General features: G+C 47.4%; 1 protein-coding gene across 4 annotated transcripts in view; it reads left to right on the forward strand.

Annotated features, from left to right (window-relative positions):
- The window catches only part of Oda (Ornithine decarboxylase antizyme), a 25,275-nt gene that overhangs the window by 2,645 nt on the left and 15,130 nt on the right, over positions 1 to 7,500 (forward strand). For 2 of the 4 annotated variants that reach the window (XM_027351354.2, XM_027351356.2), the window contains exon 2: positions 1,598 to 1,621. The exons of the other annotated variants lie outside the window; for them this stretch is intronic. The gene's annotated coding sequence lies outside the window, so the exon portion shown is untranslated. The remainder of the gene's footprint in view (positions 1 to 1,597; positions 1,622 to 7,500) is intronic. 4 annotated transcript variants of the gene reach the window in all.

Raw genomic sequence — 7,500 nt, forward strand, 5'->3', positions numbered from 1 at the left:
AATTGAAAGAACTTCATGTGTAACAGAAGAAAAAGTCTGTTTTTTTTTTCTCTCTCTCTCCAAAGTAGATCTCCTCAACACTAAGGCAATTTCATCCATACCCTTTCTATGCTTAATATAAGGAATCTTTAACACTCTATCTTTGAAAATGGAAACTGAAGATTTAAAGATTGAGACAGTTGTTGCAAAAGTCAGTGGTACCCATTAATACAAAGTAGATGCTTTACCCACTCTAGTTTTGTTTGGTCAATATTGTTTACATATAAATGGCTTTACAAACACTTAACTACATAGCAGTCAATTGCTAGGACTGTCCGGCTGTGTCCTTTAACCCCATTCCTTGAGTGTCAGGTTTAAAGATTTTAAGTCTGTAAGTTATCATTATTATTATGAGCATTATTATCATTACGAGTGGTAGAAATAGAAATTACACTTCTGGCACCATTTGTGTAAATAAAATCAATATAATACAATCACAGAGAACATATCTAGTACATTTGCACTCCTCACATCTATGGATTAAATTGAAGCTGCAGGTTAGAATGTAAGAAAGGCCCTACAAAATCTCAAGAATAAGTATCATTCTTATACAAAGGCCCTTTTATTTTATGCTGCATGTAGAATGTACAAGTAGTATATTAAAGACGGTATATTTGATTAAAAATGTATTTTGTTGGGCTTATAAGAATTGCTGAAGGGCCTATAATGATACAACTGGTTGATATTAAGTGTTTATGCTTAGTTGATACTGTGTATAGGACAGACAAACAGGCTGTAATTATGATTCTGCTGAAAATTATTCTTTTCTCAGAATTTGGTATGACACTTAGGCAAATGTATCTCATAAATACCAAGAAGTGCTGTCAACTGCAAGAGAAAGAAACAAACTTATCTTCCTTGACTTGGCAGTGATTAGGAGTGTAACCAGCACAAACCAGATTTGGCCACTTTTGTAGCAGTAGTCAAGGAAGCTCTTTTGCGGCAGTTGAGGAGTTGACATTATGCAAGAGGAATTTTAAGACTTTATCTTTATTATTAGATATTATGATTATGATACCACGAATCTGCTAACCATTGTTGATTATTGTTATTTATTGATTGCTTTATGAATATTGGCATATATTTGCATATTTATTATTCTGGACTTACTTTTAACAGACTATTTATAGTGGAAAAGGAAACTTCCCTTAGATAATGACCACTCGTATCTGCTTTTGTTTGTTTGACTTGTTATGGTACACACTTTCACTACAAGCCATAGACTCTGCCAACAATTTGAAAGGGAATAGATATTTAGAGGAGCATAGCCATGGGAAGGAAGGTAGAAATATATGGAGTCTTTGTAGTTTTAAATATATTATTCAGGCAGGGGTAGAGGGGGGTGCTGGGGAAAATCCAGGTTGATGCCAAAGTGCCATGGCTGTTTGGAAACAAAATGAAGCAAGATCCGTTTAAGTTTGATAATCACAAGAGATGTTGAATTGTTTTAGAGGTAGGACCTTAAAATCTCATTGAAAAGCTGTATTTGTCTGGCATTAGAAAAGCTTTTCCAGTGTTTTAAATCATGTCCCTCAACTTTCATTTCTTCAACCTGCAGATCCCACTGGCCATACATAGAAAGGTAAGATAATTTTACATCAGCATTCATTCATGGTAATGGTATTTTTTCCCACTTTCTCTTAATGAAACTGGCAGTCTATTTCAGACGTATTGTAGATATTTGAATATAAGTGAAAATAGAAATGTTTTGCAATACAGTAAAATATATTGGAAGGAAGGGTGTGTTACTTACTCCAGCTTTGAATTGGCCTAGATTAAATTCTATTTTAATTCAAAGGAAGGTAGACAAAGCTTGTCTTTTCTTGAAATAGACTCATACTCTGCATGACATTTACCTTTGTAGTCTGGCTAAGTTGGGACAGGTAATGGATTTTAATATTGAAGGTGGAAGGACACAAGAGAAACGTAGTGTGGGCCATTTCAAGTTTGCTGGCCTTGGTAACATTTTTATATCCTTCAAGGTGCCCTTTTGTAGTTATTGTTCAATATCATTTTCTTCCACTGGGCATTCTAAAGTTGGCATCGACAGTGTTTTGGTTTGGACCATGTGGAATTGCTGATCTTCAAAGCCAAAGCTCTTACCTTGGCATTGTTAAACGTGCTAGGCTGTCAATCTATCAGATCCTTATGCAAAATCTCAAAGCCTGCAGTGCTGGTAGATAATCTTGATTATTCTTTGCAGACGGGATGATTTAGGAGCACAACAAACGGTGCAAGAACCTTGACCCCAAATCCAAAATTATTGTTTTGAAATTGAGTGCGAGAATTGAGCCAACAGGCAGGAGGTGATATTTAATAAATCTCCTCATGAGAATGTTTACTTCCTTGCCGTCAGTGGATGATATTTAATTACGCTGTAGCAGATTGGGTGTACGTCCTACGTACAGTAGTAGAACTCTTGTAGGTTGTTTACGTTAAGAATTCTAAATTTGTTTGTGCCGCTCCCTCCATCTTGATCTACCCATCCGCCATTTCCTTCTCCTTTTTTCCCTTCCCCTTTTCCTTCCTCTTCTTTCGTACCGATTTTCCCTTCCCTTGTCACCTTTTCGTCGGCCGTCGTGGTAGTGGATACACATCTTGAGGGACATAGTGTCGCTGCACTAAAGGTGTTGCATCCGCCCCAAAAGACGCGGGTAATAGGATGGTTGTGTGGCCTGCTAGGACTGGCGATTTCGGCGTTTTTTTTCCTTCGCAATGCTATCATGTACTGTCGTTAATGTCCGGGAGCGAGGCCGTGTTCTCATAGTCTTCTTGTACGTGTGTAGATTGATTGATTGTATTATGAACGCTTTTGTTTTAAGTTTTCCATCGATTTACATTTCTCGGGTAAGTTTTAGTGGGAGTTGGGGAGAATCCATCAGCACAACCCGGGGTCTGTTCGGGGCCTCACAGCGTCCCATCTCGTCCCTTTAAATGCCTTGGCAAAAATGCTGAGGAAAGGTGTCTGGCCACACCCTCGGGCCGCGTAGTTTTCTCCCGTGCAGCCGTCGCGCCATAGTCTTTAAGATGTCTTTGTAATTGTTTGCTCTCGGCTCGGCTCCGCGGACTTGCTTTCGGGTGAGCGCACCATGAGGACGGGTCTTTTTTCTTTTTCTTTTCTTTGTCTGGAGGCGGCGAGTGTGTTCGGTACGAGGGAGATGCAACGATTGAGCGAAAATGAGAGTTGAGTGTGTGAGAGTGAGAGTGCGAAGGGCAGCGGGAGTGTCATGTGGGTTCTGTGATGTGCGATTTCGTTTGCATTTCGTTTCCTCTGGACGAGTCTCGAATTCGCAGGAGTCGGTAGAAAGCGCCTGGTGGAGTGGATGAACCAGTGACGTGGACGTTGCTGCAGTAGGCATAAACGTCCAAATAAATAGCCACTACGGAGCTCATAAAGGTCTTTGACCAAGGTCGGCGTGATACGGTTTCGGGTTATAGAGTACTTGATATCTCGTAAATAACCTGCGGTGGGTCGATGGCAGATGTTTGTGGAGGAGGGTTTCAAGCTCCCCGTTTCTGGAGGAAGGTTTTGCTTTGGTTGGGGTGAAGGGGATACGATACGCGGATGCTATCCTCCTTGCTACCCGCACAGATACTGTTATCATTTACCCGCATGTGCCCCTATCTCGCCCGATAATCGTTTTCAGTCTGTGGCTATGAACAAGGGGAGGTGGTGGCTGGCTGTGGCGACGGCGGCGGCGGCGGCGGCGAACAATCGAGGGGCGTGAGCGATGGATTCGAGCTCAGGTCGGCGTGGCACGCAGCGAGGGATGCCATGCAGCGATCATCATGACAGTTGCATGACCAGTGCATTGCTCAGTTGAGTTGCGCCGCGTGTCCTATTTAGAGCGGGACACGCGATAAGAACTGTGGCGGGACCCTGATATGGGGTACAATTGGGAAGGAAATGAGGGTTGTGTACGGGCTTGGTCGAAGCCATGATAAGACGCGAGGTGCATTCATTCTTGAGAGGATCGTTTGGGCAGCGCCGTCGCCTCTCGGGACTTCCAAGAGGTTCCTACGGGGCTCGGGACGGCGCTCCTCCCGGGAGAAAGTTATCTCTAGGCTGCTTCCAAGTCTTCCGCTGATAGCCTCTCGGGATGTCGACGGTTGCTCCTTCTCCTGCTGCTCCTTTTCTTCTATCCCTTCCCTTCTCTATTTTCGGTGCTCCTCCTTGAAAGCAAGTCCGGCTGATGATGCATATTCCGGCTGTAGTCTCTTACGTCACATGTCAAGCCCGCTGCTGGCTTGGCTTGTCGAGGGAAGCCCCTCTTGATGAGCATGTCACGCCACCGCGGATTCACAGGGGTTTCACTTTTCTCCGTAAATGGAAGAACGGTGTTGTCCTGGCGAGACCCAAACGCAGCTCGCATGGCCACTCTCGCATCCCGTCGTCCCTTGCCTTGCTTATTCACGTGTCTGTTTACAATGGAAACGGCGTTGACGGCGTTTTCCGCTACGGATCAAATGCCAAGGGTCTGTCTCTCTCTCCATCTCTTCCCCTTCTCCCTCTTCCTCCCATTTCTCTTTCTCTGTCTTGCTCCTTTTCTTTTTCTCACTTTCTGTCTCTATCTCCGTTTCTCTTTCTTCTCTCCTCATGTACACACGTGGCTGAAGATAAATATCTGTTGTTATGCTTTACAAATCTTCAGCTAACCTTGTGGCAAGTGCCAGCAAGCACGCCATACCTGACTCGTAGTTAAGTTGTATTTATGATCGCTTGCCTTTTTGGTGATGATTAGCCAAATTTGACTTCGAACTGCTGGCGGGATGTGTTCGTGATCGTCAAGTCCTTGCTTAGGGTAAAGGAGGGAGATTTATCGTCTTTCATGTGCGTTCGGGGTGAACAGAGGATGGGGGAGGGGGTTAGGGGTATTGGAAGGGAGAGGAGGAGGAGGGGGGGGGGAAGGGGGAGGACGTGATCGAATCCGGGGCTTTTATTCGCAGAGGAAACTTGGCAGGGAGGGTGAAGTACCTCTGAGAGAGGGAAGGGGGGAGGGAGAGGGGATAAGGATGTGTTCAGGATAGAAAGTGCAAAGTGACGTCAATAGAATCTCCGAAAAAAGCAAGTTGCAAGGTCTTGGCACGGACAACAGTGTCTCATCTTGAGAATTCATTCCGTTGGTTGGCGCTTGTCTCCAACGTGCTGCGGGGAGACTCACGTGGCCTCTGCGGGCACGGGGACAGGGGGTGGAGGACACGGACAGACAGACACACAGATACTTCGGCAGATAGATTGATACCGCCATACAATGAGACAGGAGCAGACACACGGCCGAGCAGTCAGACAAAAAAGGCACAGACACACGGACAAACCGCCCGACAATCAGATACACGTAGACTAACACGCACGCATCCAAGCAGACTACCAAGCATACTGACACTGACAGAGATGCGGGGTGTAAGTGTGTGGTTGTTCCTTTATGCACCGCAGGTCAGAGCCCTGGATGCTGCAGGTCGTGCACTGGTTCTGGGAGTGTACACGTAAATTAGCACGCATGTCCGGGCGTGTGTGCAAAGCGCCTATGTGCACACACAATCGTCTGAAAGTGACATTAACGCGAGAGAAAGAGAAAAGCCTGTTGCCATGCCACGGGAAAGCGGTTCGCGCACATCCATCCATCCATCCAGTGTGTTTCCGCTTTGCTGATTCCCTCCTTTCCTTTTCATTATTTATGAGTAGATAGAAACACCCGCACGCACGCACACACACGCGCGCGCGCACACACGCACACGCACACGCGCGCACACACAGGCACACGCACACACACAGGCACACGCACACACACAGGCACACGCACACACACACAGGCACACGCACACACACACAGGCACACGCACACACACAGGCACAGGCACACGCGCACACACAGGCACACGCACACGCACACACACAGGCACACGCACACGCACACGCACAGGCACACGCACAAGCACACACACAGGCACACGCACACGCACACACACAGGCACACGCACACACACAAGCACACGCACACACACAGGCACACGCACACACACAGGCACACGCACACACACAGGCACACGCACGCACACGCACGCACACAGGCACACACACACACACACACACTCACACTCACACTCACACTCACACTCACACTCACACTCACACACACACACACACACACACACACACACACACACACACACACACAAACACACAAACACACACACACACAAACACACACACAGGCACATACACACACACACACACACATACACACACACAATCACACACACACACACACACACACACACACACACACACACACACACACACACACACACACACACACACACACACACACACACACACACACACACACACATCCCTCCATCCATCCATCCATGCATACATACATACATGCATACAAACACACATGCATACAAACACATACACACGTGTGTGTGCGTCTCCCTTCGCTTCCCTCCTCTTCTTGCCGCCGCGTCATCGCTGTGACCTTTGACCTCGTACCTGGGGACCCGAGTTGACGTGATCTGGGTAGTGGCGAGCGTACCCCCTCCTCCATCCTCCCCCTTGGTGGATGCACTCGCGTTCGATATCACGTGGTCTGGTCCTTGACCCCGCTTCAATGACCCTGCAGGATGGTTGGTCAGTTGGCTTTCCATTTTATCCGCATTGGCAGATTCTTTTTGTTATTATTATTATTATTATTAATATTATTATTATTTATTTATTTTTGTAATGATTGTTCGGGTGGAATTCCGTTTGTCACAATCGGGCAGAGTGCAGAGTTGGAGGACGGTGGAAGCTTTGGCGCGGGTATCGGTGTGTTACGGGGTGGGGGCATTCTTTCCGCACGCACACGCAAGCACATGCACGCAATCGCACGCTCACACACACACACGCACTTTCACACACGCACGCACGCACTTTCACACACGCACGCACGCACTTTCACACACGCACGCACGCACTTTCACACACGCACGCACGCACTTTCACACACGCACGCACGCACTTTCACACACGCACGCACGCACTTTCACACACGCACGCACGCACTTTCACACACGCACGCACGCACTTTCACACACGCACGCACGCACTTTCACACACGCACGCACGCACTTTCACACACGCACGCACGCACTTTCACACACGCACGCACGCACTTTCACACACGCACGCACGCACTTTCACACACGCACGCACGCACTTTCACACACGCACGCACGCACTTTCACACACGCACGCACGCACTTTCACACACGCACGCACGCACTTTCACACACGCACGCACGCACTTTCACACACGCACGCACGCACTTTCACACACGCACGCACGCACTTTCACACACGCACGCACGCACTTTCACACACGCACGCACGCACGCACTTTCACACACGCACGCACGCACTTTCACACACGCACGCACGCACTTTCACACACGCACGCACGCACTTTCACACACGCA

This window comes from Penaeus vannamei, chromosome 2, assembly GCF_042767895.1.
Source record: "Penaeus vannamei isolate JL-2024 chromosome 2, ASM4276789v1, whole genome shotgun sequence".
Taxonomy (NCBI): domain Eukaryota; kingdom Metazoa; phylum Arthropoda; class Malacostraca; order Decapoda; family Penaeidae; genus Penaeus; species Penaeus vannamei.